Genomic DNA, 15,850 nt, shown 5'->3' with positions numbered 1-15,850 from the left:
TGGTTGGTGAGAGACACCAGCTGCGCACGAGCTCCCCCTACTTGTCATGCGCGAGCCTCCAAATAAAACCTACCTGCTTTGTTCCACCAGGAGGAGGGTATAGAGTTAAAGGAAATGATCTTAATCGTGGCTTCCCTTGCCCCCATATAAGGGCTTTCGGAGATTTGCCTGTCCCATAACAGTTTGGTAATGGAGTAAATTTAAACAGTACATTTTAATCACTGAACAATTCACTTGCAGCAGTTTGGCCCACTGCCATTCCCCAACTTCCCTTTACTAGATTATCTTAAAACAAATGAGTGTGTGAGAAAGACCTCTTTTCTACCACTCGGTTATTCTAGCTTTGTATATTCCAATTTTTAAATTAAGTTTTATCCTTTTTTTTTTAAATTCATTTAAGTTTCAATGAGTTTCCATAATGGATTTTCTCATTTCAGTTTAGATTTTATTATTTGAAAAAGTTTCAGTGTTTGAATCTTTTTAGTAACTTCTCTATGGAGGGCATGTATCAGAGCCAATACTTAGTTTTGAGATGCAGTTTACATTTTGTGATAGTTTAAGTTTCTACTTGCACAACATTTTCAGCTATAATATATATTTCACTTTTTATTCCAAGAGAATTGTCAGATAAACTAATGTTCTACATCCAAAGTGTATTTACTCAGGCTCAACAAATGAGGGGACAAGGAATCATGTAAGCTCCATTTTAACGGAATTCAGTATCAAGATACTGTAAAATCTGCTGTAAGTATTCAGCATAATCAAATGTTGACCAACTGCTGCACAGCAAGTAACTGAGAGGCCATTAAAGCACTATAGTAAAAATGAAAAATCATTGTAAAAAACAAACAAACATCTTTTTTCAAAGATACACTTGGGCAAGTCTTGGATATAGCTGTGTTTTGCACCAAATCCTAACCTGAAAAGGGTAAGCAGGGGTGCTGTGTTTTCAGTGGGGAGGTGCTGTTATCAGGTAGGTGACTAGATCTGTTGAGGGATGCCGTTCCAGAGTTTAGGAGCTACAACTGAGAAAGCCTGTCCGGTCTGGAACAACAGGCACTAAAACCTGCTGGTCAACTGACGCAAGCGAGCAGTGTGGGACCATAAACTATAAATGCTCTGTGTGCACTAAACTTTTATTTTACACTGTTCAAATATTTGATGCCTATGTTCTGAGCTATAATCCATTTTTGTAGGGTTATGAGAAGGCTTCGACAGTGACATCAACAAATATAGAAAACAGCTGACAAAAAAATATGCTTTCATAAATGCTGGATTTAATTGAGCGCGCACACCTACATTAAACCTTAATGTTAAGCCTCTGTCTATCCATTATTCTGTCAACTTACATTTGCAGTATCTGTCAGCAGAAAAGCAGAACAGCAGCTGCTAACCATCACAAAAAACAACAAGGTTAATAAATAAAATGTTTTATGCTATTTGACTCAGAAAAATACATTTAACACAAATCTCAACTACAATATTAAATTATTGTGTAAGGACTTGAGCATATCACGTTTTTACATTATAAATGGCAACAAATACATAAAAAATAAATAAATACTGTCAAGAATAAAGAGTCTATGTGCTGAATATACAGAAAAATATGAAGTAGTTGCTTAAAAGCAACTTCATAAAGATAAAGAGCAGTAAATGGACTTTTGGACTGTGTAGGAGGTAATGACAGATGGTGCTGTGACAAGGATACTGGAAAAAGTTTGGACACGCCTTCTCATTTAACGGTTTTTCTTTATTTTTACTACTTTCTTCATTGTAGATAGATACTGAACATGTCAAATATATGAAGCAAGATTTATGGAATTATGTAGCAAAGAATAAATAAAAAAATAACTCTAAATATGTTTTATATTCTAGATTCCTGAAAGTAGCCACACTTTGCTTTGTTGACAGTACTGCAAACCCTTGGCCTTTTCTCAGTGAGCTTCATCATGTAGTTGTCACAGTACTGGGTACAGTACTGGGTTTGAGACCCAGTAGGTGTAATTCTAGTTAAAGGTATAGTCTTGGATTTGTTGTTCTTCATGGTTTTGGTTCTCTTTATTGTTTTTCTGCTGGTGTTATATTCTTGGTTCCTAGGCTTTAGGTTTCTGTTACTTTGTTACTTTCTAATCACGCTTGTCTCCATGTACCCTCTGTCTCCTCAGTTAGTTGTGTCTCCATGTCTCAGTGTCAAGTCGGCGGCTTTGTAAATGTCTCTTAGTTCCTGTTTTACTTTGAAAGTCTTGTGTCCCGTACTTATTGTTTGCAGTTTTGCTTCCTCCACATCTCGTTATGTGTGATTTCTCCCAGCTATGTTTTCCTCCTGTGTCTCATTCCCTCATTATCCCTTTGTGTATTTAAGCCCTGTGTTTTCCTCTGTCTGTTGTCATGTTGTATCCTCTTTGCTGTGTGTTTCTTCCGTGCTCCTAATAATGTCCTAGTTCCAGTTTAGTTTCCTAGTTTGAGTTCTGTGTTCTTGAGGTTTTTATATGGTTATACAGCAATAAAGCTACCTCCTTAAGTTCATCCATCTGTATCTGTGAGTGCGGCTTTTGGGACCTCATCCTGCCTGCCACAGCATTACATGACAAAAGTTACCTGAAATGATTTCACTTCACAGCTGTGCACTGTCAGGGTTCATTTGTGGAATTTCTTGCCTTCTTAATGGGGTTGAGACCATCAGTTGTGTTGGACAGAAGTCAGGTTGGTACACATTTGAAAGCTGTTAGAATTCATATTATGGCAAGATGCTAAGTAAAGAAAAACGACACTCCATTGTTACTTTAAGAATTGAAGGTCAGTCAGTCTGGAAAATTGCAAAAACTTTGAATGTGTCCTGAGTGCAGTTGCAAAAACCATCAAGCGCTACAATGAAACTGGATCACACGAAGACCGCCCCAGGAAAGACCAAGAGTCACCTCTGCTACTGAGGATAAATTCGTCCAAGTCAACAGCCTCAGAAACCTTAAGTTAACAGAACCTTAGATTAGAGCCCAGATAAATGCCACACAGAGTTCCAGTAGCAGAAATATCTCTACAACAACTGCTCAGAGGAGACGGTATGAATCAGACCTATATGTCGAATAGCTGTTAAGAAACCACAACTAAGAAAAAGCAACAATCAGAAGAGATTTGTTTGGGCCGAGAAAAACATGGAATGAACATTAGACCAGTGGAAATCTGTTTTGGTCTGACAAGTCAAAATGTGGGATCTTTGGTTCCACCTGCCGTGTCTTTGTGCGACACAGAAAAGGTGAAAGGATGGTCTCTACATGCATGGTTCCCACCGTGGAGGTGTGATGGTTTTGGGGGTGCTTTGCTAGTGACACTGTTGGATGATTTATTCAAAATTGAAGACACACTGAACCAGCATGGCTACCACAGCATCCTGCAGCGGCATGCCATCTCATCCAGTTTGGGTTTAGTTGGACCATCATTTATTCTTCAACAGGACAATGATTCCAAACACACCTCCAGGCTGTGTAAGAACTTGTCATGGTCCTGAGTCTGAGGACTCAGTGTTTTGTGTTTCCTTATGCTTTTGTTCATTCCGAGTGTGTATTCTGTTGTTATTTTGCCATTTGTTAGGTTTCTGTTCTTTTCCTGCCTGCTCCCACTTCTCTGTGTTCCCTCTGTCTGTCCATGGTGTTATTGTGTCTGCTCATGAGTCTGCCTGTCAAGTTCAGTGTCCTGTCTGGTTCTCTGTCTGTTAATTTCCTGTTTTATTCTGAAGGTTCATGTCTGATGTGAGTGTGTTCAGTTTACATTTCCCCTGTCCCGTCAGCTCTGATTTCTCCCTGCTGTGTTGCCCTCCTGTCTCTTATCCCCTGATTACTGGTGTGTGTATTTAAGCCCTGTGTGTTCTCCTGCCTGTTGCCGGTTCGTCTGTATTACTCCATGTAAGTCCGCGCTTTTCTGCATTCATCTGTGTCTCTCTGCGTTTTTGTATCCTCCGTCAGTCTGCGTCTCTCTGCCTTTCACCCCGTGTCCTGTGGATTTCTAGTTGCTCTTTAGTTTTCCCAGTTTAGGTTTCCGTTAGTTTGTCTCATTATTCGTTTTCTGTTCCTGCCACTGACACCTTGTAAATAAACTCCACTAATCTTTTCATACACTGCTTGCTCTTGGGTCCTTTTTCCAACTCCACACGGCTCGCCTCGGCAGCCGTGACAGAACTATTTGACCAAGAAAGAGAGTGATGGAGGCCTGGCCTCCACAGTCACCTGACCTAAACCCAATGGAAATAGTTTGGGACGAGATGGACCACAGAGTGAAAGCAAAAGAGCCAATAATTCAATTAGATTCAATTCAATTTTTTATTTAATATAACGTCAAATCACAACAACAGTGGCCTCAAGGTGCTTTATATTGGACAGTAGATTGTACAATAACAGATACAGAGAAAAATCCAACAATCATATGACCCCCTATGAGCAAGCACTTTGGCGTCAGTGGGAAGGAAAAACTCCCTTTTAACAGGAAGAAACGTCCAGCAGAACCAGGCTCAGGGAGCGAAGTGCTCTAATAGGGTGATATGGTACTACAAGGTCATTAAGATAAGATGGGGCCTGATTATTTAAGACCTTGTATGTGAGGAGCAGGATTTTGAATTCAATTCTGGATTTAACAGGAAGCCAATGAAGGGAAGCCAAAACAGGAGAAATATGCTCTCTCTTTCTAGTCCCTGTCAGGACTCTTGCTGCAGCATTTTGGATTAGCTGAAGGCTTTTCAGCGAGTTTTTAGGACATCCTGATAATAATGAATTACAGTCGTCCAGCCTGGAAGTAATAAATGCATGAACTAGTTTTTCAGCATCACTCTGAGACAGGATATTTCTAATTTTAGAGATGTTGCACAAATGGAAGAAAGCAGTCTTACATATTTGTTTAATATGTGCATTGAAGGACATATCCTGGTCAAAAATGACTCCAAGGTTCCTCACAGCGTTACTGGAGGCCAAGGTAATGCCATCCAGAGGAAGAATCTGGTTAGATACCATATTTCTAAGATTTTCAGGGCTGAGTACAATAACCTCAGTTTGATCTGAATTAAGAAGCAGAAAGTTAGCGGCCATCCAGGTCTTTATGTCTTTAAGACATTCCTGCAGTTTAACTAATTGGTGTGTGTTATCTGGCTTCATGGACAGATAGAGCTGGGTGTCATCTGCATAGCAGTGAAAATGTATGCTATGTCTTCTAATGATACTGCCTAAGGGAAGCATGTATAATGTAAACAGAATTGGTCCTAGCACTGAACCCTGTGGAACTCCATAATTAACCTCAGTGTGTGAAGAGGACTCTCCATTTACATGCGCAAATTGGAGCCTATTAGATAGATATGATACAAACCACTGCAGTGCAGTACCTGTAATACCTACAGCATGTTCTAATCGCTCTAATAGGATATTATGGTCGACAGTATCGAACGCTGCACTGAGGTCTAGCAGGACAAGCACAGAGATGAGTCCACTGTCAGAGGCCATAAGAAGATCATTTGTAACCTTCACTAAAGCTGTTTCTGTGCTGTGATGAGCTCTGAAACCTGACTGAAACTCTTCAAATAAACCTCTGCAGATGATCTGTTAGCTGTGTGACACTACTCTTTCAAGAATGTTTGATATGAAAGGAAGGTTGGAGATTGGCCTATAATTAGCTAAGACTGCTGGGTCTAGAGATGCTTTTTGAGTAAAGGTTTAACTACAGCCAGCTTGAAGGCCTGTGGTACATAGCTGATTATTAGAGATAGGTTGATCATATTTAAGATCGAAGAATTAATTAATGGCAGGACTTCTTTGAGCAGTTTTGTAGGAATAGGGTCTAAAAGACACGTTGATGGTTTGGAGGAAGTAATTATTGAAGTTAACTCAGAAAGATCAATTGGAGAAAAAGAGTCTAACTTAACACCAATGGTACTAAGAGTAACTGTAGATAATATTACATCTGTGGGATGATTATTGGTAATTTTTTCTCTAATGATAAAAATGTTATTTGTGAAGAAGTTCATGAAGTCATTACTAGTTAATGTTAACGGCTCAACAGTATTCTGACTGTTTGTCAGCCTGGCTACAGTGCTGAAGAGAAACCTGGGGTTGTTCTTATTTTCTTCAGTGATGAATAGTAAGATGTTCTGGCTTTGCGGAGGGCTTTCTTATAAAGCAACAAACTATTTCTCCAGGCTAAATGATGATCCTTTAAATTTGTGACACGCCATTTCCTCTCCAGCTTACGAGTCATCTGCTTTAGGCTACGTATTTGAGAATTATACTACGGAGTCAGGTACTTCTGATTTGAGACCTTAGTTTTCACAGGAGCTACAGTATCCAGAGTCGTACGTAGTGAGGAGGTAAAATTATTAACAAGATAATCGACCTCTGTTGGGGTAGCGTTCAGATAGCTGCTCTGCTCTATGTTGGTACAGGGCATTGAAGATGATAACAGTGGGTGGATTATATTCTTAAACTTAGTTACAGCGCTTTCAGAAAGACATCTACTGTGATGAAGTCTACTCTCCACCGCTGTGTAATCAATTATTGTAAATGTAAATCTTATCAGGAAATGATCAGACAGGAGAGGGTTTTCAGGAAACACTGTTAAATGTTCAGTTTCTACGCCATATGTTAAAACAAGATCTAGAGTGTGATTAAAGTGGTGGGTGGGTTCTTTTACATTTTGAGAGAAGCCAATTGAGTCTAATAACAGATTAAATGCCATGTTGAGGCTGTCATTTTTAGCATCTACATGGATGTTAAAATCACCCACAATAATTTTTTTATCTGAGCTTTCAAATGAATTAAAAGTCTGTCTTGCTCTTTAGTTGATTAATAACAAGTGCTCAGGATCTCTGGGAACTCCTTCAACTCCATTTAAGGTGGAAGCTCATCCAGAGAATGCCAAGACACACCTTCTCATTTAATCTCTTCATGAGATAGTACTTGTAATCACTGTATTGCAATCTAGTCTGACAATTAACATTTAACAACCTAACAATTTCTGACAACAATTTGGCTGTCAGATGGCATTTGACAACCAAGAAACTAGAGCATAAATTTGCTACATTCAAGGACATCTGTACAAAGTTTGTAGTCCAGTTATCCAGTCTTCCTGGTACTGATTTCTGTGTGGACGAAATGTAGGATTATTTTGTCAGTTAAGGGTTCAGTAACTCAATTTTATAAGTAGATGTTATTAAAAGAATATTGGACTTTTTAAATATCTGAGCTTTTGCTAAAATCAAGCCGTGTGTGATTGTATTTCTGCACATGTAGGCTCATATTAGTAGTGGTCCATGCATTACACAGTCTTAACCACACACAGCCTGGGCCCTTTGCCTGTAGGTGAGTGTGTGTCCTTGCTGTGAGGCCTTGCTGCATTGATTGGCTCATGGTTAAAATATGAAAGGGGAATCACATCACATTTATTGTTACCGGTTAATCGATGCAGGGAGTTTAATCTATGGGAACCACGAAGGCAGAGGTGAAGCGAGGTGAAAATGGGGATGGAAGAAAGGGTGGGTGGCTGAAAAGAGCAGGAGGAGGATGATGAGAATGAGGATGGGGGCTGATGGGTTAAATGTAAAGGCACCAACCGGAGAGAAACGAACAGGTGAAATGGCAGGTAATAATTTTCAGATAATTTAAGCGGATATTTTATTTTCTTGGAATCAGAAGTGGGAATAACATCATAAGCAGTGGAAGGAGACAGTTTGAAATGGACACATTGACCAGTAGCACCATTATTCACCCTAAAATATTACATGTTTTATTCTATCCATCCATCCATCCATCCATCCATCCATCCATCCATCCATCCATCCATCCATCTTCTTCTGTTTATCTGGGGCTGGGTCGCGGGGGCAGCAGCCCAAGCAGAGAAGCCCACAGCTCCCTCTCCCCAGCCACCTCCTCCAGCTTATCCAGGGGAACACCAAGGCGTTCCCAGGCCAGCCGAGAGATATAATCTCTCCAGCGTGTCCTGGGTCAGCTCCGGGGCCTCCTCCCGGTGGTACATGCCCGGAACACCTCACCCAGGAGGCATCCTTGTCAGATGCCTGAACCACCTCAGCTGGCTCCTTTTTGATGTGGAGGAGTAGCGGCTCTACTCTGAGCCCCTCCCGGATTGCTGAACCTCTCACCCTATCTCTAAGGGAGAGGCCAGTCACCCTTTGGAGGAAGCTCATTTCCACCACTTGTATCCGCGATCTCGTTCTTTTGGTCACTACCCACAGCTCTTGGCCATAGGTGAGGGTAGGGACGTAGATCGACCGGTAAATTCAGAGCTTCACTTTTACACTCAGCTCTTCACCACGACGGACCCGTGCAGCGTCCGTATCACTGCGGCCGCAGCACCAATCCGTCTGTCGATCTCCGGCTCCCTTCACTCGCGAACAAGACCCCGTGATACTCCTCCACTTGGGGCAGGAACTCATCCCCGACCCGAAGTGGGCACTCCACCCTTTTCCGGCTGAGAACCATGGCCTCAGATTTGGAGGTGCTGATCCTCATTCCCGCTGCTTCACACTTGGCTGCGAACCGTTCCAGTGAGAGCTGGAGGCCCTCACCCGATGAAACCAACAGAACCACATCATCCGCGAAAAGCAGAGACGAGATTCTGAGGCCACTGAAGTGAAAGCCCTCCGCCACTTGGCTGCGCCTAGAAATCATTTCCATAAAAATTATGAATTCTGTTTTATTCTAAATGCATATAATATGTTCTCATTGAATCTACCCACCAGTGGTTGGTGTCTAAAATGCTTTCTATTTCCATTTTTGGGCCTCTGTTGGTTCCACGTAAGCACTGACAGTCCCAATTCTAACAGCATAGATAATAACATAAAATATTTTCAGTTAGTTCACACGACTTAGTACATTTTGAATGTTCCTCAAATTAATCCTCAAATTTTGTGATAGATGTTTTAGTAGAATTGTAATTATGCTGGTTTTTTCAGGTTTGTTAGCATGCTGAACAAAAATGAACATGGTAAATATTATATCAGCTTTACATATTGGGAGCACTTAATAGAAATCTCCAGTACTTTGTGTTTAGTGCTGGAAAAAATTATTTGATTAAATTGTAAATATAATCCTCACGCTACTAGTGATGGGAATTTATACAAATTTAGCGATTCTAGTTCTATTATCGATATGTCACTTATCAGTTCTCTCATTGATTCTCATTGGCTCCATTTTGAGAGTCACCACCATCGCTAAGCAGCAATAAAGAAGCTACATTCATGCAAATGAACTGCATGCTGTGGGTCCAATGTTTGTGCATGTGTGTTGAGGTATTTCCCCTCTGCCGTGTTCAGTGTTGGAGTCATTATTACACATACAGTATTGCACACCTTTCTTAACAGTAATGCAGTACATCACTTAATTACTCTAAAAAAGTAATTTGTTACACTACTCATTACATTACTTTACATTATTTTCCTCCTCTGACATGTAAACTGAACTTATCTGATTATAGCGGGAGTGCAAGAACCAACAAGGGGGATCGATACGCAGGCACACTAACAATTCAGAAGAACTGGACTACTGGGAACCAGTTTTCTACAAGAACTCAATTCCCATCCTCACAGCCTAGACACTAAACTTAACCTGTACAAATTTCTAACCTGCACCCTCGAACCAGAAATTCCTAAATTCCTTTAAAGGTCTTTATTTATGTGAAAAGCAGTCTTAATCTTTTCCTGCTCTTAAAATGTTCTCTTAAAGATGATCAACTGATGGCGTCATACTGAGAGGATCAAGGGTCATGAGCTCTCAATAAGACTTCCAGAACTTTAATATTTTGCTTATAAATTGTGTCACCATGGCGCACAAAACAGGTCACTGACTAACGGACATTATGCCAGCTAAAAAAGATAAAATAGAGAACGCCGAGAAAAGACCTCCAAAGCCTAATTTACAACTTCGAAGCCAGGCCAGCCCGGAGGCTAACCTTGAAGCTATTAACAAAAGCATGGCTGAAGCTAACCCAAGCTACCCCTTCGATTATGATATCTTAACTGCAAAAATAACAGATGTGGTTGGTGTGATTGTAGAAGGGAAGATGGATGTTATTAAAAACAAAATTGACGCTATTCAGGCAACCCTTGACGGCAACACAAGACGCCTTGATGAAGCCGAAACCCGCATATCGAATGCGGAAGATATAATTGCCGACATGGAAGCCAGGCTAGAAAGTTAGATGTGCATGTTCTCGAACCGGCTGAAGCTCGAAGTAGAAGAGATAATCTCCGCATATTTGGTGTCAAGGAAGGTGTGGAAGGAGTGAATGCTATTACATATTTTGAAACGTGTCTTCTCCTGTGTTCTTGCAGGAGATTTCAATTGCACTTTAGACCCAAAAATGGATCAAAATCCACCACCCAAAAACTCATTATCCAGAATGCGGGAAGCTATCAAGGGGATGTGTTCTGACTTGCACCTGGTAGATATATGGAGAACTCTCCATCCAGGTGAAAAAGATTATATTTTTTATTCAAATCCACATAATAGTTTCTGCTGTGTTGATTATTTCCTTGTCTCGAGGGAGGTCCTTGATAGAGTTAGTGTTTGTGATATAGGCATGCGCATACTGTCTGATCATGCAGATGTTCATTTAAATATCTCACCGCCTCAAGCTCACGCAACTCCACGTAATTGGCGATTAAATCCATCATTGTTAAATAATTCTATGTTTTGGACTTTTATAAAAGAACAAGTTGAACTTTTTTTACGGACAAATGATAATGAAAACACAAATCCTTCTACCCTCTGGGAGACAATGAAGGCATACTTACGTGGTGTTATAATTTCGTATTGTATAGCGAAAAAGAAAGAATCTTTAAAACAACAATTGGACCTAGAAAAAAATTTGCAAATTTAGAATACTCACTTAAAATAATTTTTTCACCTGACGTACTGAAAAAAAACAGAAGCCACTAGATCAGCTCTGAATCAACTTCTGACTCAAAAAGCAGAGGCCAGTATATTTTATGGTGAGCATAGGCTGTTTGAGATGGCAGATAAGCCTGGGTGCCTATTGGCACGTCTGGCTGCTGGGAAACTAGAATCCCGTGCTATAATGTCATTAAAAGATGAAAGAAGGCAGTGTGGCGGACCACCAGGCGGCTCCACTCACACCCAAGTTGAAGGGAAGTGCTGGGGTGGAGATTTTGGCGCTTACTACATGTGAAGTTCTGAGAGTCAGTTAATAAAGTTGGAGTGAGACACTGAGACCTCTCCTGTCGTTATTACATACCTCCACATTGGTGACCCCTGTAGCGAACATGCTAAGGCTTGACGACGAAGCCAGCTCCGGCCTGGAAGCATCGGCTGCTGCCGGACCTTCACCTCCGCCGATGGCTGCGTTTGCTGTGGTGCTTAAATTGCCGGATTTTTGGCTTCACGATCCTCCTTCATAGTTTGTGCACGTAGAAGCTCAGTTTGCTCTTCGTGGAGTTTCAGCCGATGATACTAAATACCACCATGTGGTGGCCTCACTTGACCCGCTGTCAACCCGCCGCGTGATGACTCTCCTCCGGGACCCCCCAGCCCAAGGCAAGTACGCCGCCCTCAAGGCTCTGCTACTGCGGCGTTACTCCCTCTCTGATGCTGAGCGGGCCGAGAAACTCCTTTCCCTCGCGGGCCTGGGCGACGGCACCGCTCTCGAGCATGCTGTCCTTGCTGGGCGCGGATGACGGAGGATTTCTCTTCACCCACCTCTTTCTCCGACAGCTGCCGGCTCTAGTGCACGCTGGCCTTGCCAACTCCCCGCTATTGGCCACGAAGGATTACCGCTCCCTTGCGGAAGAGGCGGATCGCATCCTCCTGGCTACCAGGACTTTCGGCGTCCAGGCGATTGTTCAGGACTCACCAGCGTTTTCCCCCGCCCCCTCACCGATGCTCCAGGGGCCCTCCGACTCGTCCACGGTGGCCGGAATCGCTGCACGGCGGCACGGCGGCAAGGGGCTTTGTTTTTATCACCAGCGTTTTGGAGCGAAGGCACGGCGCTGTCTTCCGCCTTGCAGTTTCCAGACCCAGGGAAACGGGCATGTCAGCGCTCTGTAGCAGCCGCGACCGCTGGCAACAAGGAAAGGCTGCTTTTCTTAGAGAAGAGCCTTCTTCCCCCGGCTGGCTCGGACAGGCTAGCTGAAGGCTGCGGGCCATTGCTAACAGCGGCTAAAGGCTCTCCCATCAAAACCTTCGGTGAAAGGTTGGTGACTGTTTGCTTTCACGACCGTGACTTTCAGTGGAACTTTGTTGTTGCTGCTAGCTCTGTGCCTATAATAGGCGCTGATTTTCTTTGTGCTCACAGACTGCTGGTTGATGTTGCTAACAGACGTTTAATTGATGCTGTGTCATTTTCCTCATTACCCTGTTTGACTCAGGGTGCTCAGCCCGTGGTGCATGCTAACTCAGTAGATTCGGGTGACGTTTTTCAGTGTTTGCTTTCTGAGTTTCCCTCACTCACTGTCCCCACTTTCTCGAGCACGGTGACGAAGCATGGGGTGGAGCATTACATACAGTAACTACAGTAGGGCTCCCGGTGTTTGCGCCTCGACCCTGCCAAACTGGCTGTCGCTCGGGAAGAATTTGCCACCATGGAGCGTCTGGGCATCGTGCAGTGTTCGAATAGTGCCTGGGCTTCCCCATTACACATGGTGCCTAAATCTGATGGTCGGTGGCGACCTTGTGGGGATTTCCGCCATCTTAATAATGTCACAGAGAACGATCGTTATCCCATTCCCCACATCCAAGATTTTTCCGCCCATCTTGCGGGGACCTCGGTTTTTTCGAAGATCGATTTGGTACGGGGATATCACCAGGTTCCTGTGCGCGCGGAGGATGTCCCCAAAACCGCCGTAATTACACCTTTCGGCCGTTTGGCCTGAAAGGTGCCGCCCAAACTTTCCAGCGGTTGATGGACTCGGTCTTGCGTGGGCTGCCCTTTGTTTTTGTATATCTTGATGATATACTGGTGGCCAGCAGCTCGAAGGAGCAGCACATGTTCCATCTGCGTCAGGTTTTTCAGCGTTTGGCGGAGCATGGACTGATTATTAATCCGTCTAAATGCCAGTTTGGGTTGCCCATTCTCGATTTCCTTGGGCACCGTATTTCCGCCGAGGGTGCGGTTCCGTTGCCTGACAAAGTCCGAGCTGTTTCGGAATTTCCGCGTCCCACGACTGTTAAGGCACTGCAGGAATTTTTGGGGATGGTGAATTTTTACAACCGTCTTCTCCCCAGAGCGGCACATCTGCTGAAGCCCCTTTATGGGGCGTTAAAAGGTAAGAAAGCTAATGACTCCATTGACTGGTTTCCGGAAAGCATCCAAGCGTTTTCTGATGCTAAGTCAGCGTTAGCTAATGCTGCCCTTCTGGCCCACCCATCCCCCTCAGCGCCGATTGCGTTGACCACCGATGCATCGGACATAGCGGTAGGTGCGGTGCTGGAACAGCGAATCTCGGGTGTCTGGCAACCGCTCGCCTTTTTCAGCCGTACGCTGCGTGACAGCGAACGCAATTACAGCGTTTTTGACAGGGAGCTACTGGCACTCCACCTGGCGACTCGTCATTTCCGTTTTTTTCTCGAGGGTCGTCACTTTACCGCATACGTGGACCACAAACCCTTGACGTTTGCCATGTCCAAGGTTTCTGATCCATGGAGTGCACGTCAGCAGCGCCAGTTGGCAGCCATTTCTGAGTTTACCACAGACATTCGGCATGTGGCTGGTAAATCCAGTCATGTGGCTGACTGTTTGTCCCGTGCTCTGGTTTCTCCCGTCTTTCTCGGCATAGACTACTCCGCCATGGCTGCCGATCAGAGCGGTGACCCGGACATCCTCGCGCTTAAATCCACCCAGACGGGCCTCATACTAGAGGACAGACCCGTGCAGGACGGTGGTCCCCTCCTCGTCTGTGACGTTTCCACCGGCCGCCCCCGCCCAGTGGTTCCCGCTTCCTGGCGTCGTCAAGTTTTTGACTCGGTACATGCTCTCTCTCATCCGGGGGTCCGGGCCTCTGTTAAACTGGTCAGCTCTAAATTTGTTTGGCCAGGCCTTCGCAAATCTGTTAGGGAATGGGCGTCAGCGTGCATTCCCTGCCAGCGTGCAAAGGTTCATAAACACACCAAGGCGCCCCTGGAGCCGTTCTTCATTCCCGGCAAACGTTTCGATCATGTGCATGTCGATCTGGTGGGTCCTCTGCCGCAGTCACAAGGTTTTACGCACCTTTTGACTGTTGTTGACCGGACCACCAGGTGGCCAGAGGCGGTTCCCCTGGCGTCCACTACCGCAGCAGTGGTGGCTAAGGCGTTTTTGTCAACCTGGGTCTTGCGTTTCGGCCCACCCGTGAACATTACGTCAGACAGAGGCCCCCAGTTCATTTCCGAGCTTTGGTCGGCCATGGCTGATGGACTGGGGGCTAAAGTCCACCGCACGACCGCATACAACCCGCAAGCTAATGGGATGTGTGAACGGTTCCACCGGTCGCCTAAGGCTGCTTTTCGCGCCTCCTTAAAGGATGGCAATTGGGTTGACCGCCTCCCGTGGGTTTTGCTTGGGCTGCACTCTGCGGTTAAGGAGGATCTCGGCGCTTCCCCAGCTGAGCTAGTGTTTGGCCAGCCCCTCCGCGTGCCTGGAGAATTCTTGCCCGAAAATCCTCCTCCCTGCTTCGATCCATCAGTGCTATCTCTCAACCCGCTTTTGCACTCGCTTCGGGTTCCTGGTCCGGTGCACCATTGCGTGCCTGACACTTTTGTTCCAAAGACTTTAGAGACTGCTAAGTTTGTTTTTGTCAGGCACGATGCCCACAGGACACCGCTGCGGCCGCTGTATGACGGCCCATTCAGGGTTATTGAACCGGGCCAGAAACATTTTGTTTTGGATTTTGGGGGTCGAAGGGAGACTGTGTGTGTTGACAGACTTAAACCTGCACATGTTCTTCCGGACATTACTGTCCGGAAGAACATGTGGGCGGCCCAGGCCCCTCGCCGTGGCCGCCCTCCTTCGATGGGGTTGACAGACTCTGGTTTTCCCCCCAGGACTACCCCCGGACCACCGGCGTTTGAGCCTCCTCCTGCCTTTCCTGCTCGCCTTCACCAGCCTCGTTCACAGGATGGACCTTCCTCTGCCTGTTCTCTCCCTCCCAGGTTCAGTCGTTCGGGCCGTTTGCTTAGGCCCAGGGTCCTGGACTGAATAGAGACCTAACTGTGTGTTCAAGGGGGGGTATGTGTGGCGGACCACCAGGTGGCTCCACTCACACCCAAGTTGAAGGGAAGTGCTGGGGTGGAGATTTTGGCGCTTACTACATGTGAAGTTCTGAGAGTCAGTTAATAAAGTTGGAGTGAGACACTGAGACCTCTCCTGTTGTTATTACATACCTCCACAGCAGAACCTTTATGAAAATAATAAGCTGGTTAAACTAATGGAAAATTTCTATAAACAATTATACACATCTGAAAATACACCACATTAAGTAATGCCCCAAAAGATTTTACATAAACTTAATTTACCAACTTTGTCTGAAGGCAATCGAGTTCTTCTTGGTGAACAAATAACACAAGAAGAAGTGCTGGCAGCAATTAAATCTCTTCAAGGAGGGAAAGCCCAGATGGCTTTGCTCCAGACTTCTATAAAGTCTTTCAGGATCAAGTAAACATGTATCTGCATTCTATTAAAAGGGGAAGTCTTCACAATACACTGTACTCTGCAAGCATATCACTATTCCATAAGAAGGACAAACCAACTGATCAATGTGCTTCCTGCTGTCCAATTAGTTTAATAAATGTAGATAGCAAAATTTTGTCCAAAATACTGTCTAACAGACTAGAGAATTATATACCTAAGCTTATTAAGGCAGATCAGACGGGCT

The sequence above is a fragment of the Aulonocara stuartgranti genome, assembly GCF_965226115.1.
Source record: "Aulonocara stuartgranti genome assembly, chromosome: 4".
In the NCBI taxonomy this organism is placed as follows: domain Eukaryota; kingdom Metazoa; phylum Chordata; class Actinopteri; order Cichliformes; family Cichlidae; genus Aulonocara; species Aulonocara stuartgranti.
Note: the sequence above shows the minus strand (reverse complement) of the source record.